Below are 18968 nucleotides of genomic sequence, written 5' to 3'. Positions count from 1 at the left end.
TATTACCCGCTAATCGGGACCAATCTTTGAAGTTTATTAGGTCCAAACTAATGGCAAAGTGATTGAGAATGTCACTATCTAAGTAAAATGCGGCAGGGACATCTCGCACGACCCAACAATTATGGACTATGCTCTTGTTACCTATGGAGATTCTGAGCATACACATGCTAGGCAGGAGATGTTTGGAAATGGGTGTTTCCCGATCCATTTCCCATTTGTCTATCAGTTTAAATGTGGGAATGGCTGAATCTTTTGGGAGTTTGCGGAACATGGCTTCGCTGATGAAGCTCTTACCATTGTTCACACACACTCGGGCGAGAACAGAGTCCTTCCCTTCATTTAACGGAATAGGGATGAACAACTGCTCTCCAATTTTCTGAATATCAGCCATGCTTTGAACTGATTTCTCATCTTTCTGGACTATAGGAGTGGGATTTTCTGATTGTGAATTTGTAAAGAATTTCTGAGTGTTTCCTTCCAGTGTGGAATGCCACCTTAGACTGGAAGGAAGGTTGATTTTCAAAAATAGAGAGGACCCCCATCACCAGTTTGTTGTCCTACTGCAATTACTGTCACGTCTGGGATTTGGTTATTCTGTAAGTGAAATTCTATTTGGTCAGGTTTTAGTTCAACCATGTGGCATGTGCCATTGAAACTAACATGGTTGACACTCTGTTTCAATTTTATTGGGCGGTTAGTCTGGGTCCGGAGGACCTTGTTTACACAATCTATGAGGGGTGACAATCTACGCAGGATGTCATTCCCTAGTAAACAAGGGGTGCCCTCTGGAGTCACAACTATGACCGGGTGCTTCACCTTGTGTCGCCCAATTTTAATGTCAAAATCCACAGTTCCCTCAACGGGAATTTCCTTCCAGTCGAAGTTCTGGAGTTGTCCAGGAAGAGGGGTGAGAGGAATGTGGTATTTTTCCTCCCTTTCCGAATTCAGTTGATCAAAGTCCCTTTTTGACAGAAGGGTAGCTTGGCATCCAGTGTCCACCAGTGCCAAAATTGTACACTGCCCCTGTAGTTGGACCGGGACATAAAATCTTCCCTCCTTTTCCTCAAGGGGGCACAGATAATGTACCTTTTTGGACAACTGGTGGGTTAGTTTCTTGGTTTTGAACACTGACAGGAAAGTGATTTGGGTAGGATTCCGTTTGGTGTCTTGGGAATCTGAAAGAAAAAGGTGACAGCTAGATATGTGGGAAATTGTGGGTTCCCTGGTTCTGATTCTGGGCTCCCCCCCTCCCTTTTTGGAGGCAGTCACCAGGATGAGTTTGAACCAGGGGATTTTCATGCTGGTGATTCTGGGGTTTGATGATGGACGGTGCTAACTCAGTCCCCACATCTACCCAGTCTGGATTTGGATCCTTTGGGACCCATTTTTCTTTGGGAGGAGTTCCCCCATCTCTGAAGGTGAAGATCCTTTTCCCAGTATCCTCTGAGGATCCATCTCCTTCAAACTGGAAGATTTGTACCTCCTCCTCAAAATGGGTCTGTTTGGGCTCTTTATTTCTCCTACCCCGCCCCTCTGCTCCTTGGGTTGCAGACTTTCAGGGGCAGGAGATTTTGGTTCCAGTTCCTGGGTTTCCAGGGGCGTTTTACAAGTAGGGAAGGAAGCTTCCTCCAAGGCTTTACACCCCCCTTCCCCTTGTGCCCCTTCCCTGGGAACTGGTGGGTTGTCAGGGTTCTTCCCCCTTCATTGCTCTGGCGCACCAGGTTGTGGATTGCATTCTGCACCAACATGCTCATCTGGGGGTTCTGTTGAGCCCTCAGCATGCAACCCAGATCCTGTGCCATGTTTTGGACCTGGCGCTCTAGTTGTGACACCCGCTCTGGCTGGTACGGGGTCCTCATGTCTCCCCTGGGCTGATCCTGGGAAGGATAGCTATCCCTTCTCCCAAAATACCCCGGGTTAGGAAAGTTTGGGTACCCCTCCACCCTTTGCCTCCCCTCTCCCAGATTGGGTTGTCTGGGCTCAGGAAAGTGGGGAACGAGGGATGGATTGTTTTGGGGGTTAAAGTTCTGCGGGTACCTTGGGAAGAAATTCTGTCCAGTATTTGGTGGATTGCTGCCCTCCTGGGTGAAGTGAGGAGGGAAGTTCCCTGGGTTAGCTGCTGTCTGGTTGGATCCCCCCCCTTGGGCTGGGGGAGTGCACACATAACCCAGGATTGGTCTATTGCCCTTGTAGCGTGGGCTGATGTAGTCAGGTGAGTTAGGGGTCCCATTTGTGGGATTACCTCCCTGGCTCTCTGTTTGTGATTGGCCCGTGGGCCTCCTGGGCTTGGGATTGTTTTGATTCTGCACAGACAGGTTTTTAGGCCTCCCAATCTCTAAATCTAAAATGGGGGCAACCTTCACTTCCGCCACCTTAGCAGCAGCAAGGGTGTTGGTTGTTTTGGGGCATTTTGGATTATTTTTGATTTCCACTGACTTTTGCACCTCATAAATGCATGTGGCTTGTTCAATGACACAGTCTAGTGATCTTTTCTCATGAAAGTCCTTCACTAGCTGGGTCATGATGTACTTAGAGAGAGCGTGGAAGAAAATATTTACAAACTCTGCTATCAGTGTGCATCCTTCTAGTGGTCTGCGCAAAGGCACGTTTCAACTCTTGAACAAATTCTTGTGGGGCCTGATCTTCCCCACATTGCAAGTTATAGGCTGCCTTTGCGAGCCTCCTGAGGATTCCTGTACACAGAAAAATGTTTCAAGATGGCCGCCATATTTACACACACACAGGTTATCCAGCAATATTACTTCAAGATTGGGGACTTTTTATTATTACCCCTTGAAGTAAGATGGGGTCACAATAATAGGTTTTACAAACATCCTCTAGGAACATCCACGCTTCCGGGCAGGTCATTTACTAGCTCTGGATCTCAATGTGCGTTCCTCCCGCTCTTTTTTAGGAAGCATCATGCACTTGCCCAGCATATGATGCATTGTAGGCCTCCTTTCGAGCCCACATTAAGCCCTAATGCACGTGGCCATGCTGTATCGCTCTTTCTTTCCCGTATTAGTTAAACGAACTACATCGCTGCCTGTTCTAAACATGGCCGCGCACAGGACCAGCGCCAAGATGGCGCTGGAACCACAGAGCCCATATCAGACTGGCTGCAAGTTTGCCTCTATAGCAGCACCGTTTGCCAAGCACAGCAGCAGCTTGGACAGCGTGTAACAAACAAGCCGCTCGGCAGACGCTATTCACCCGCATTCATTTCGGGTAAGCTTTCTGTTCCCCTTTGTTTGTCCTTTGTTTTCCTCCTTAATGTTCCCTTTGATGCTAGTTTCCAGTTTCCTTGGGGCATGTTATTAACCATTTCCCCGCGCAAACGGCCGGGTGTTTTTCTCTAATCGCCGCTTTGGTTGATTTTAAAGACTCTTAAAATTATACAAAAGTCAACATTTGAAGGGCACACATTCTTTTCATACAGTTCCATCCTTCTGCTTGCTTGCAGGTCCCGCCTCAAAAGCACCATATCAGCCACAGGAAAGGCAATTGCCACACGATAAGAGCACTAGCAAGAAGTGCCGGTGGCCTCTCCCTTTCCTCTCTTTTCAGAGCTGGTAAGTTGGTCCAGCATCTGCATAGCGCATATGTCTCACAGGCGTCCACATGTATAAACATTGTTTCCTATGACAAATGGGTATAACAGAGGTTTTCACCCTCCCATTCTCTGTTTTTTCAATCCTACAGTAGGAATCCATGGCTTCCTTTTTCTCTTCCTCCGCGGCACAGTGCAACCGTGCCACACTTACAAATATTGCGCTAAGCTAGTTTTCTGAGGTTCACTCAGATCACTTACACAGGGGTATAAGGTTTATGCCCTAGCACACATATTCCGGACAAGGTCAGACAAATTGGAGCACCCCTGAGCACGGTTCTCACCCCCTTTCCCTTTGTTTTATGTACTTACAGGCGGAAATTGAAAAATAAACTAAATGGTTTCCCACATATAGCCTGGTGATATCACCTAGATACACACCCCAAAAGTTTCCTTGCATGGCAGCAAACACAAGCTTGGGAGAAGCAAGGTTCTAATTGGAACCCTAGCCCTTCATTTCGCCCTTTCTCTTGTCATTTGTCTACTAGGAGCAAGAACACACATGAATGGGAGGAAGTAGCTTACCCACATAGGGAGTAGATACCCCTTGGTTAGAAACAAAGTCCTGAAGAAGATGACCTGAAGAAAACAGGGTTATGAAACCGGTCGACCTCGATACAGCATGAGCGGGTCTCATGCGTTTTTATGATTTGTGTACAGAACAACTGCCACAGACTTATTTAATTCGATTTGACCTGTGATGTATACCGGGTCTCTTAAGAAATTCTTGTCTGTACAGTTTTTAGACGTTGGAAAAGAACCTTGTGGCAGAGGTTCTTTTGATGTATTGTGTGTTATTAGTTCATATTGACAGACTTTTCTAGCGGCTGGCACCACATTGGATAATAAAAGGTTTTTTCACACAATGTCGTGCAGATATAGCCCTATAAAACTCTAAATATTAGGCATTATCTAATGTAAAATGCCTATTTCTTCTCAAACATTGGCGATTGATTGTATAATTTACAAGTGTATTAATAGATAGAAGATTATTTGTATTAGATTCCTTTTTGACTATTATCCAGAGGTGGATGGTCCACAATTGGGATCAACACACTGAAACATAAGAGAAATAAAACAAATATGAGAATAATGTTTTGCTGCCTTATGAGATAGATTTTATCAGACTACATATTGAGTATGTTGAACAGATTAATCCTTCTACAGACCGTGATAGTGTGTTACAATGCATCTAATTTCTCGGTAGAAATGAAAATACAGACCTCTTGTAGGTCAAATTAGCAATACCCTTAGTGTTATAGTCGCCCTACAGGTGGACCATCTGGAATGATTATGATCCTCCAGCCCCGCAAAGAAGCTGGAGTACTCTGGGGAGAAGGTCCACTTTACATATTGAATACAGCTTTGGCTGTCCTTCAAATGGAAAGTCTCCATCATTTATTCAAAGAGCTCAAGGTGCTCCCAAACTAAATATTTTGCATTCTTATGATAGGGCGTGATGACGCTCCTAATCGCCTTTATTTGTTTTAGGGGATCCTTGAGCAAGGCCCTCTTGACCGTGTTGGCTTTTTTGGTTCGGGTGACCCTGGTCCACTCATCCTCTGACTCAGAGGCACTGCTACCAGAGGTGCCTGTCTGGTCTTCTAGGCTCTCCCGGATTCTGCGAGCTTGGGAATGGCTGGCAGAATGTGGGGGGCAGGTTTCTTGAGTCCTGTGGTGCTCAGAGGTGTATTCTGATTCCTCCTTGCTCCCAGGATTTGCTGAGTACCCCCCCCCCATTGTCCTAGCTGGGCAGAGGTTTTCAGGATGCCCTTAGTGGGGCTACTCTCCTGGAGTTCCCCACTAAATTGTACCATCTGGTCTCTGAGTAAATTATACTTTTGAGGATCCATTTCTCTGACCCTCCCCTCAGTGGAGTCTCCCTGATCAGAGAAGATGGCCCTAGTACTTGGAAACCCATACCCAGATGCCCGCCCATCCATTCGTGGGAGGTGCTGTTCTATGAGCCCCATATTCCTCATTGGATTGAAGTCTGCCATCCCCGTGGCCCTTGGCTCATGTGCGCCAGTGGACATGGGGATGGCAGAGTCCATGGAGTGGAAGAGATGAAGGCCTCTGGTACTAGGGTTCCTGAGGTTATGCTCAGGTGTTTCCCTTTCCCAGCGGACCTCATCTCTCTCAACCCCTGCTCCCTGTTGCCATGCAAGAACCTGACCTTTCTGTTCCTCTATCAAGGCCTTACTAGTCGCTATCAGTTGTTCCTGCATAGCTACCTGTCTGTGGAGCCTGTCATTTTTCTCACAGAGAGACTCATTGTCTCTCTGTGCTTCCTGTGTTATTTTAAAGTACTAGGCCAATTTTTGCTGCAGGAGGGTTACCTCTTGGGTCCTGTCCTTACTGGCCTGGTCACTCTTTGCCAGAGCATCTTCCATTTTCCTGGAGTTCTCTAACATTTTTGTGTAATCTTTTTGGAGCTCACCCAGTCCCTGGAGGGCCAGGTGATTTTCTTCCATCTTATCTTTTAAATAATTGACCTCCTGGCCTAAGGTGTCCCTTTCCTGAATAAGAGTACCCCTCTCTGCAGCCAGGTTGTCCCTTTGTTTTTGGAGTGCCCCAGCTTTCTGGCGCTCCTCATCAAATTCTGCCTGGGTGTCAAGGTCTTTGAGGATTCATTTATTATTTTCTTCTTTTTCTTGGTCTATGCCGTTTTAGAGGGTGACTACCTGCTCTGCGCAGGCCCTATTAAAATGGATTTGCTGTTCCAGCTTTTTCTGGCTCTGTAGTAGAGAGTCCAAACTTTCTTGGCACTCCTTCTGCAGGGCCAGCACTTTGGTATCCTGCTCTACCTTCTCCTGCTGCAGGATATCCATATCTTCTTTTATTTTTATAAGGTACTGACTGCTTTCATTTTCTGATTCATGGCTCTTTTGTAGCCTTTGCTCTGCAGAGCCCAGATCAGTTTGGGCTTTTTCTAATGATTGTAGTTGCTTGTTTGCCAGATCTAGGTTTTCAGCATGTTTGTCCTGTATTGCTCCAATGTGGAGGTACAGATATGCCGCTATTTAGGCAATTTTACTTAGCTCTTCTTTTACCTAAGGGGCCATATACAGTTCACTCAGTGCCATAGGTAATGGACCCTGGTCCTGCCATTTATTTAATCCTGTTGCAGTGGCCTGTTCCTTGATTTCCTGCAACCACACATTCTGATCCTGCTCTGGCCATTCACCCCTTACAAATAATTTATGCAGTTGGTTACTATTTTGCCATATTGATTTCTACCAAGGTCGCCATTCCGGAAATATTAATTTCCTTTCTGACTTACAGGAGTTTATTTTCTTTTTTCAGAACAGACCAACTTCCTAAGAGCGTTTCTATTGTGGGGTGCTTTTTACAGTGCAACACAGCATGGTAGCCCAACAGGGTTTAAGTACCCGTTAGTTAGCACACTGTATTAGACTATCACAAGTGGTATGTCTAATTCGGAAATCCCGGCACGAGCCCCCAATCTTGTAAGTGATTTAAATCCGGCACTTTGCCTAAGTCAATGCCTAGCGTGGGATGCACAACTGAAACCCTTAATTATTTATATGTGTCTATAAATTCTTTTATTCTGAACGATGTACCACTTATATCACGCCCCTCTCTTTTAACCCCCCTCCAACACCCGGTCACACTGAACCAGGAAGCAGGCTGGTTTGCAAAGTTAAAATATTTATTTATGGATTTCACAATATTTATCACACTATTTTAATGGGTATACAATGATCACCAATGGGGTGATGTTACACCAAACAATCTCTTTAATCACAAGGAGCAAGGATGGGAAAAATAATGCAGCACAGAAATAATCCTTTTGTGTGTTTTCAATCAAATGGAAATGTAGTTACTATTTCCCCCTGCACGCCCCTCAATCCCCCCAATGTGCAATATAAAGAGACAGAAAGAGAGAGAACAGGTTTCAGGAATGCAGAACTCAAGCATATATATCAATCCCAATTTACCCCCAGCAAACACCAGAGAAAAACAGAATTGATTGGCAAGCTTGTCAAAAATGGTTTTAAAGTTGGCTTGAATGGAATGGGTAAAACACTGAAAATTGTTTTAATTCACTGAAATTGTTGAAATACTAATGGCAGCCACTTTGTATGGTTTCAGACAAACACTAGCAATGATTTGAGAGTAATAAGCAAGTTGAAAACTTAATTTTGAGGTTGGGTGCAATGAAAATCTATTTTACACGTTATAGATTTTAGCCAAACGAAAAATGTGCGGCAAACTTTTCCGCGCACGGTAAAATCGATTGCGTAGAAACTAGAAGGAGTTGAGATACGGTTTTGGGTTCTAGCATGAAATATGAAAAAGTTATGGATGTTTTCGTGGAGGTCGTGGTTTTTTCAAATAGAGGCAAAATGTAAAACAAGAATGCGCTTTTAAAATACAAACAAGATTTCTTTACACTAGGGATGGACTATGAAGAAACAAACTACACGACAACACAACCACCAGACCAGAACTTCTCGGATCAGGTTTTTGCCCGCTGAGACGCTTGCCTTCTTCAGATGAAATATATCAGTGCAAAGATGATTTTAACAATATTATTACAGGAGGACTATAGGATAAGAGAGAGAGTTCAGGCAAGACAAAAAGGATTTCTAACAATACAGTTCTGGATATGAGATAGATTTGATTTGGATACGGATGACTTTGGACAGTACATAGGCTAGTGACAATCCTATACTATGGATACTCACTACCAAGGTTTTGAATGGAACAGTCAGGAATTCTGGTTCTGGTCAGGTATTTCTGGGACAGTCTGCTGGGCACACCGGACTGGTCTGGTTTAGCGATCAGCAAGGTGCTCTGGACACCGCACGGCAGGACTGGACAGCAAGGCGCTCTGGTCTACACTGCACAGCACGACTGGACTGGATCTGCAATGGCTCTCTGGTCTGCACAGCACAGCACGAGACTGGGATTTAATCTGCCCTTCTGGTTATGAAGATAATTATTTGGCAGGCAAGCAGTTACAGCACAGCCTGGCTGCTTCTTTGGTTTCCCCTTTAAGTTGAGGGATGGGTTCTGGAAGTTAGGCCCAGCTGAAAGTGGATTAGCTATGCTCTGAGCCTTTCTGCTTGCAAAGTTTTTTGTAGTCTGGAACAAGGAATATGAATGGATCTCCTTCAAAGTGCTTTGCCAAATTCGGGATGGTGGGTGGATCAGTGTGTCTCCCGAGGGACTCAGCTGTCTCTATTTATGTGTTTGATAAAGGGGTGGGTAATCTGAATTATCCTAAGCACACCCCATAGGTAGTCTATTGGCTAAAGTCTGCTCTCTCCCTTGATTGGAGGAGAAACAGTGTGTCACCATGATGATGTAGTTTAAGAGGCAAAACATCCTCCCCTTTGCCTTTTGCACATAAAATCTGTTTTTGATATAATACATCTTTACATGTGTACAATCTTTATACCAATGACATACATAGATCCCATATTTTGTGGAGCAAACCCTCTTCCAATCCTCGTTGCGGTGAGATCTTGGGTCTGGATTTGACGAATATTCGCACTTTTTTTGCCGGGGCACAATGGGCCTCATTACGACCCAGGCGGTAAGTTACCGCCTGGGCCGTGACTTTACCACCATGGCGTAAACTACGTTTACGCCATGGTGGTTGGCGGACTTACCGCCCCATTCCGAGGTCGGTGGGGCGGTAAGTCCCCAATCCCCATTTACCCTTCCCCATTCCCATTTTTGCCCCATAGGGCATAATGGGAGTGGGGAAGCCGTTAATTACGCCACCGTAAATTACGGTGGCGTAATTAACTCCATGGTCCCTTAGCGCCATGGATTTTAACACCTGCCATGGCGCTAAGGGACCTCGTACTCAGGCGGTAAGGGTCGGCGCTGTTTACGCCGGCGTAAACCCCTTACCGCCTGAGTCGTAATGAGGCCCAATATCTGATTTGTCCACAATTTTGTACATATGTGCGCATGATATCTGGGCACAATTGTCTGAGGTTTCATGCTTCTGATACAAATACAATTGCTACAAAACCAGAATTTTCACTGTGCCTTCCCTGAACATCGCACAGATTTCTGGTACCTCTAAAAATGTGCACAAAAATATCACATTAACACTGCTACTAACTCTATAATTTTTACAAATCCGCACAGTCCTTTATCAGTCTTTTTAGAAATATGCTTTCTGTGCATTGTGAATCAACAAAAATGTTTGTCTCTGCCTCCATCTTGTAGCTCAAGAGCAATCTCTGCCTTCTTCCTCTGGCAGAGGCCACTGTTGACACTTTACAATCTGCATATCCTTTCAGCCAAGAAAGGTTCATTGTCTCTCCAAGCAGCAGCCCCAGTGCCCCACCTGAATGTGAGTTCTTGATCCAGAGAGCAGAAGGGAGGTGCCTTGCCCAGTGGGGGGAGTTGCTTTGTAGTTTTGGCTTGCATCAGGCTTACTTTAAAAGTCACTTTGTTGAATTTTTCATTGTTGAAAATAAACTTGCAATTTTAAAACTGGCAACTAGAACTCTAATTCCAGTCTCTAAATCGTGGAGATTAAATGGTTGCAACCTATATTAGTTTTGATAACAGGTCACTTAATTTATAGACATTTGATTTCAATTGCACAGGTTTAAGCTTCTGGTGCAACTAATGACAGCTGTCATACAGGCGGCGGCTGGTACTGCGCCCATATTTTGACTGATTTTCACAGGCAAGCACACTTTTTACTGTGGATATTTTGATGATAGATTCTGCTTTTCTTGACATTGTATGTTCAGAATGATTCCTTAAATGGAGTGGCGATTAACACCGAGCAAGGATATTGGATATTTTGTGGTGTTTTATATCGGTATTTTGTATTTTCAGCAACCAAGAAAAAGGGATTTAAGAGAAATTTCCGGGTTTCTTGCAATAAAGCACTGTCTTTCATGCAGTTTCCATTTTTCCTTGGTAGGCAGCCCAGTGGCATGTTTCAGCAGCGTGGTCTCCTTCCACCACTGACAACAGGCAAAGTAGATTTGGCAGTCATCTTTTTGTGCTTGGTGGAGCACAATTTCCTTAGGTTTTGCCGCACATGGGGTTTTCGTGGCCATTTTGCTGATTCTGGTGCCACCAGCACACAGGGATGTCACAGGGCAGAGCCTAGTGGGTTAAAACATCCCACAATTAAGACAGGCCAACACATTTCCGACATGTGGGAACTTTAAAAGGGCCCCAGACAAGGCTGTCCCCTGTCTCCCATACTATTCATCCTAGCCTTGCAAACGATGGCTGCGCTCCTCAGAGAGGAATATATTAATTTGGGCATACCGATACATGGTGTAACCCACTTGTTCTCAATGTACACTGACGACAAGTTAATATATGTACAATACCTAGAAACCAACTTGCAGCACATACTAGACATTCTAAGAAGATTTGCAGCATTGCCAGACATCACAGTAATCCACAAAAAGTAATATTTGTTCCCCATGGCAAGGTGGAGAAACAAGAAGATTAACGTTTTGCCCAAGCTGGCACTACAATGGTCCACAGTCAAATTCAAATACCTAGGTATAGACATACACCATAACCCACAGGCTGAGTACATTCATAACACAAGGAGAGTGCTGGAGGGAATAAAACAATCGATGAACTTGTGGGTTAAGCTACGCTTATCACTGATGGGTAGGGCTGCTCTACCGAAGATGGTGGCCCTCCCTAGTTGTTGCACTACTTCACCAACGTCCTGTATAACATTCCTGGGAAGTTTTTTAGGGAACTAGATGAGGCATGCAGTGGCCATACGAGGAGCAAGGGATTAGAATACCCCAATTTTAACACTTCTATTTGGCCAGTCAGATACAATTCATAATGGGGTGGTTAGAAGATTAACCAACAGTATATAACCTACTGTTGCACAAGCCAGTAAACCATTCTACTTTAAGTACGTTCTATGGATACAGAAATCACAATTACAAGACCCGTCACACCTATTGGTTTTAGGCAAGCAGCTATGGATTAGGTCCTGCAAAATACTTGGTATGGAGACCCCCTTTTCCTTGATGGCAGAAAAAAAACCAAAGGGTGCTAAGTATGTGCAGACATTGGGTATCCTCAGGAGTGGCGACAGTCAGTGACCTCTTTGAAGAAGATGTAGTGATGGATTTCCAGACTTTGTGTGAAAGAACAGGCATACACAGGGGGCAATACATAACACACAGTACACTACTGAGTAGGCTTAAACCACATTGGCCGATGATACTAGAACAGAGTGCAGGGGACACAGCCATTGAAACACTGTACGATGTGGCAGAAGGCGGACACGTTGTGTCTAGGATAATTAAGCTGTTGCTCTCCAAGCACTTCGCAATGCAGCTGCAAATACGGCAAATGTGGGAAAGTGAATTAGGTAGCCCTTCAAGGACACAATCTGGTCACGAGTGCTCAGATACCATTAGCAAGTCTCCAGAAATACCAGACTGCAACTTTACATTACACACAGGGTGGACCTAACACCTCTGAAGATTTCTAGGTTTAACAACAGAGATGTGCAATATTGTCTGAAATGCAAACACAAACATGTAGGTATTCTACACATGCTGTGGTGTCATGCCTGAGTCTTCAGCGTTTTGGGGAATTATAGTGCACATACTGGCTGCCAAGGACATGACTTTGGACGTCCTATCACCTGAAGCCTATTTGCTGGGCATGTTCCCACACACAAAAAGGGGAAGACAGATCAGTAAATTTAAGGACTTGGCATGTGTGCTAGCCAAACGTACAATAGTGATGCAGTGGAAATCTCCTAATAGTCCGGAGATAAGACAATGGTGTAGAGAGCTACAGAAATGGGCACTGGCAGAAACATCTATGCAGCAAAAAGCAATACATCGAGACTAAACAGAAACCGGAGCAGACCTCAAATCCAGGAAAACTCTCATACAAGACACGTTCACTCAGAAAACTGACATATTTGATAGCCACAACTAAGTAGTATGATCAGCGGGACAATTCCAGTACTTGAAACCCTAAAGAGTGCCTGAAATGACTAGTAACCAGTCAGACGAGAACATAAGAGGCTGGGGTATTGAGTGTTTAGTTTTTGATCCTTCTTGGGGTTGGGTTAGGGTGGAGAGAGGGAGTTGGAATTTGCGTTTATGGTGGCACAGACATGTTTGAATGATACTGTACAATAGAGGTACGTGGTTGTACCACGCATCATGTTTTGTTGTGACAATAAAACAATAAAAAATGATTTTAAGAAAATAAAAGTGGTAATCCTGGAAAGAGTGTGGAGTAACTTGGCGACTGATGTTTTGGGCCCAGGCGATGTTGGTGGTCGTCGAGGCAAGTTTATCCTGGTTATGGTGAGTCTGTTGTCACGTTGGACGAAAATTAAAATCGTGTGAGAAATTATTGGAATTTCTCTGGTTGAGTTCCTGCAGACTATATTTGAGAGAAAGGGTTTTCCCAATTCCATGTTGATGGATAATGGGAGGCGGTTTGTGGGTGGATGTTTTGAGAACTATCTGAAGCGGTGTGGTATAAAACATAAAAGGACGGCAGTGTATCACCCTGAAGGTAATTATGCCATGGAGAGGATTAACAGGTGTGTGATGGAGGCGGTGAGAATGGCTGGCACTTGCAGCAAGGATAAGAAGGTTGCCATGAGGGAGAGTCTATATGCGCTGCGTATGGCACGCCATGCTGTTACGGGAGTAAGCCCATTTGAGCTGATGAGAGGAAAAAAAGGGAAATACAAAAGTGTCACCTCCCTGGCTTGGGATGGCGAGAGATTCTGATTGTTTGGTGGAGGAGCTGAGAAGGACTCTGGATAATAAGACAGATGTGTGGGTGAAGAAGGAAAATGAGAAGAGTGGATGGAAGGCAGTTGAAGTACGCGTGGGAGACTGAGTCCGAATAAATTAAGGCGTGGTGAAGAAGAAGGGAGAGTTGCTCTAATCGGATCCTGTGCAGGTTGCGTAAGTGTTGAGAGGAGCTGCAAGAGTGTGAGGAGGCCAGGTCTGGAATTTGGGACCGGTGGTGTTTGCTATATGAAGGAGATGAAATTAAATTTAAAAATAATTGTATATACATTTGAGGAAAGGAGACGTGTTGTATTGGGTATCCATGGCTACATTGAACCACTCTATTGTGTGAAATGCTTATGGTTAAGCTATATTAGAACCCAGCCAGTTGGGAGTTGGAGCAGAAAGGTGACTGGAGCTGTGGGGTCACAGCGACCGATCTACTTGAGAATAAATGAAGTTAATTACTTACTAGAGTGTGGATGTTCTTCACTTTAGTTAGATATATGTTTGCACTGTGCATGTCATGGGAGGTTTCGATGGAGGACTAATGGATGGGATGAGTAGTATAATTTGGTGTTAGAACTACTGCTTGGAACTGCATGTGGAACTTTGGGTTACATGTGGAATGTAGTGGTTTTCCTTATTACCTTTAAGGTGTTCTGTTGGGAATTTTTGACTAGACTGATTGTGATGGGGTGTAGTTGTTTCATTTGATGGGGATTTTTAATTGAGTCAGTTGAAGGGCAGGTGGATCTGTTACTTTGTAACTCAGATTGAAGGCTTTGAGTTCTGAAGGGCATGTATAGAATGAAGTTTTCTGCTGCAGTGTTTCAAACTTACTGGCTGCCTGTATTGTCACGGGAGGTAGTGTTCTTAATATTTTTTGAGGGTGTTGAATTTCATTTTCTTTTTCTCTTTGTTTGTGTTGTCAGTGTGGTGTATGGGTGTGGTGAGACCCGATTTTCTTCATACTCAATTAGATATCATTCTTACACAGCAGACTGTTCATATTGATGACAGGTTCAAGGTGTACTGTTTTGTGCTCAGCGTGAAACCCTGGTGGTTTTTAAAAGTAAAGATAGGCCCGGCTTATAGATGAGGCCACTTACCTTTGTCACCTGGAACCTAAAAGGTCTGAACTGCCCCCAAAAAAGGAAGAGGGTGTTTGCTTGGATTTATAGAGTTGTAGCTGATTTTATTTTATTACAAGAGACACCATTTGCAGATCAAGATCAGATTTGCTTGAAGAGTAGGGAATTTTCACAGGAACTTTTGAATAATTATAGTTTGAAATCTAGAGGTGTTTGTATTCTTATTTGCAAGGGGCTGAATGCAATTGTTGAAAGAGTGTATAGAGATGCTGTAAAGAACTCATAGTGGCAACAGTAAAAACAGACACAAGTGATCACAGTCCAAGGGTGTTTATTAAACTGTAAATGCAGGGTGGAAAAATGCCTAACCTAAACCCAAATCTAAGATGGGAGCCAAGCTTTGACCATCAAATGAAAATAAGGAAGTCCATGTGGCGGTGTGTCAAAATAAAAGTGCCAATACTAAGAAAACCTATCGACAATCCTTACTCTAAATACAAAAAGAAGTGTGTGATAATGTTCTCATTAAAGAAAGAATTGTTCCCAAATAATAAGTCAGGATGTGATTGCCTGGGGTCTTCCTTCCCCACTTTTTGAGCATGGGACAAGCTATCAGGTTCTTAGATGGATAAGTCTCTTTCCAATAAAAGTCTCTTGCATCCGAGGGCCTGATGCATTCGACAAACAAATAGTTCAGTTCCACATATACTTTGGGTGATAGCTTCACCCCTGCGTCCACCTCTTCCAGGCACAGACCCCTCACCAGTCGTATTCAACAAAACAACTAAACAATTGCTTTTCTCAATGAATTTTGGGTGATGACTTTTCACCCCTGGATCTCCCTCAGCTGGCTCAGACCCAACTGACAAGAGGGACAATTCACTTCCCCTGGTCCAATACTTGTTGTATTCACAATTCTTAATGTCTTTTTAAACAGTTCTTTAGGATTTGCCCCTGGTTATGAGCTTCCCTCTGCCGGGTTCACTCTCGCCAACTTTTACAGACATTTCACTGCGTACACCCCTTGGTCAGGTTCACTTCGGTGAACACACTATTCTGGTTGTCGGCGTCCTCTGCCGTTTTCACTCTCGCCAACTTTTACAGATATTTCACCGTATTTCAAGACTTTAGACTTTGCCCCCTTTTGCTAGCATCCTTCGACCGGGTTTGCTCTTGCCAACATTTATGACACACAGTTCATATGCTAGTTTCACCAAGCGGAACTCGTCTCCCTTTCCTTCACAATTATCTGTCGGTCTAAGACTTTCGATGATACAGAGGATTTTACAAGACCCCTGTATGACCACTTTGACCTCTCTTCGCTACTTCCCAAGGACTTCTGGTTATGGGAGTCTCTACCATTGGGTAATCGCCCAGAGTTTCCTGTGTGAGCACCCACGTGGTGCCGGATGCTTATGTTGCTGGTTTTCCCCCTCTTTCAGCAATAGTTTCTTTAAACCTTTCAAAGTTCAAACTAGCGTTGGTTACTTTTCGTTCAACACAGTTCAGTTTCTTATCGACTTTCCCCTCGACTTACTGGCTGTGATGAACCACCTGGCTTTCCTTCTCTTTGATCAAGGTTGGTACCTCCGTGACAAGCATCTCTCCCCGGCTTGGTAATCAGTGGAGGAGGGTCTTGTGTACCATTGACATCTGCTGCAGTACATGTTGGCTATTGTGCTCTGTCTTTCATTTCCATCTGTGGAGGTTTCACAGGCCTTGGTCGGAAAGGGCAAGGTTGCTTCCCTCCTTGTCACCCTCTCAGTATGTGCTGTCTTTTGCCTCCTTTTGAACTGCTGTGCTAAGTTAGCTCTCACGTTGTGCGGCCTTCGCTCGTCCTGTGCGCTCGTGCTCCACCTTTTATCCCTGTGTGGAAGGGATCGGCCGTCAGGTGTGTGTGATTCTGGTCAATTGCCTGACTTTGCCTGACCCTTGTATAGGGAGATGTCAGGTAAACAGCTCTGGTGTTAGTCCATTGTTCATGTCGGAAAAGGGGGGGGCAGTGTTTTGGAATATCCTAATATCCTATGGGGAAGGATGGGGAAACGGTCTGGGGTTGCTGTTGATACTCTTGTTCAGAGGAGAATTGCCTAGCATTTCATTTCGGTGCTGGACTGCCCCAGGGCAGGACCAAGACTGATATGGTTTGGATATTTCTCCTCTGTGAAAGATAGTGAGCTAAAGACTGTGGGTAAGGCTCTCGCAACCAGGACTAATGTCTGGCAGAGAGACCCCAGGACCACCCCCCCCATTGTTATTTGCATATTTTAAGTAACTTTCGGTCTCACCCTAAGTTACTAGGGGAATCCAGATGTGGACGCCTTGCTCACTATTCTTAGAGAGGCACAGCTCCACCCTACTGATGAGGTACAACCAGACCGAAACACGTGTCTGGGGTTGCTGTTGGTACTCTTGTTCAGAGGAGAATTGCATAGCATTCCGGTGCTGGACTGCCCCAGGGCAGGACAAAGACTGATATGGTTTGGATATTTCTCCTCTGTGAAAGATAGTGAGCTAAAGACTCTGGGTAAGGCTCTCACAACCAGGACTAATGTCTGGCAAAGAGAGTCCCAGGACCCCCTTGTTATTTGCGGTCCTGTAAAAGTCATAAATCACCACAACTCATACTCCAATCCTATTTTCACTTTCCTGAGATTCACAGTTAATGTAGGATTTGACAATGGGCCTAGTTCACAAACTTTCAATCTTATCTGAAGTTTTGCATTTGGGATGGTGCTTAGTAACCTCATCAACACCAGCCTAGCTTCCTTGCAGCGATTTCCACGTCTCCTTTTTGGTTAATACTAACATGATGATGTAGAAATTAGATAAATTAACAAATGTACCTCAATGTTGTCGCGCATAATAGTGGTGGCTCTTTACAATGTCACTAATACCACACGTAATATTTGCATATGTCAAATCATGCAATTTTTTACTATTTTGCTTATCTCTTTCTCCCTGTGTTTCCTGTTATAGTATGTATAAATGTATCTTAAAATTCTTTTACCTTCATTGTTTACTATGTATCCATGTGATGTGACTTTTGTGGTTGGGAATAATTATAGTATCAGCCCTGATGAACAGTGGTGCTTGAAACACGTGTCGGCTGAACATACTTATCCTTTTAATTTAAAAAGGCTGAATACATGAGATTGTTTTCAATTGGAAGCATTAATGAGCAGTTTGAACTTTATATTATGAAAATGGCCCAATACATGTGATCCATGCAGTTAACGCATACATCTTGGTGGCAGATAAGATTCATTTGAACGCAATAAGGCTGAATACATGTGAACTGCAATTGGATTAATATATGTGTCCTTTGTATCACAATTGGATCCCAAGCGGCTACATTTACTTGTCCCGTTTCTGGTACAATAAATGTGTTTTTTGGAATCACACGAACATGTATGAATATATATGATTTCTTGTTACTATTGGCTTTTTGGTTGGAAGGGTCTAAAAGCATACCTAACAAATGGTTAACAACTTATTCATTATAGATAGATGAGCTTTAGAATCTTTGTGGGTTGCACACTGAGACTTTGTGCTCACGCAATTTTGGTTTCATGTGCTTACAACAATTTTAGCAGTGCAAAGTGCACAGGGAGATAAAAATAAAGAGCGCCGTGTATGTCAAATTTCGATTACCGACAGAAAAGTGTTGCATGTAACTCAAATTAAAAGCCCTGAAAAGTATACTGCCAAGCGTATCATCTTGTTGTGTTTCAAGTTGCTGCATAATTCTTGGCATCAAGGGAATTTTGGGAGTGAACAAAAAGTAGCTGAAGTGTTTATTTGACCTGAAATGAAAAGTGTCAATGTGATTGTGCTGTGGTCATGTGACTTTATTTAACCCTGAAAAGTAAATTATGTTCTACCTATTTGTTTTGAAGCTTTGTTTTGGTGCCTACTCTGTGACGTGTCATGTGATTTTGTGCAAATATTAATTTTCTTATTTCTTAATAAATATGTATTCTTTCTACACACAGGCCTGATTCTTGGCGTTTCTATTGCTAAAGGGTGGGGGGCAGAAATGGTGTTGTATGGTTCACAGACAGCCAGGGCTAGATTGAATTATATCCACAGGAATATTGTTGTGGCGCTTTATTTGGGGGTGGGGCGGGCAGGAACTCTCTGCAATTAAGTTTTGCCAAATAGAAATATCCACATGCTACACCATGGGCATCTTTTGTGTCGATTCCCTGCTTTTGGGCTCATCTTACCCTCTCTCCCAGTCATCCCATCTCTCCTCCTCGCCTGCATCCCTTTGTAGCACAGCAGTTGTTATATTCCATTGTGTTATTCTACACTCTTAACAAACATGTTATGCCCGTTGTTTTATGTTTAACAACGTTTGAATCCCTCTATAAGAACTCTACCTAGAGGGGTTGGAATTAGTAAAGGGACACTTTGAGAAATATGAAGATAAAGGGGCATATACAGACTTAGGCAACAAAAACAACGTGTTGAATGGAAAGGTTGAATCAATATTAATTA

The sequence above is a fragment of the Ambystoma mexicanum genome, chromosome 5q (genome assembly GCF_040938575.1).
Source record: "Ambystoma mexicanum isolate Mex_15411 chromosome 5q, UKY_AmexF1_1, whole genome shotgun sequence".
In the NCBI taxonomy this organism is placed as follows: Eukaryota; Metazoa; Chordata; class Amphibia; order Caudata; family Ambystomatidae; genus Ambystoma; species Ambystoma mexicanum.
Note: the sequence above shows the minus strand (reverse complement) of the source record.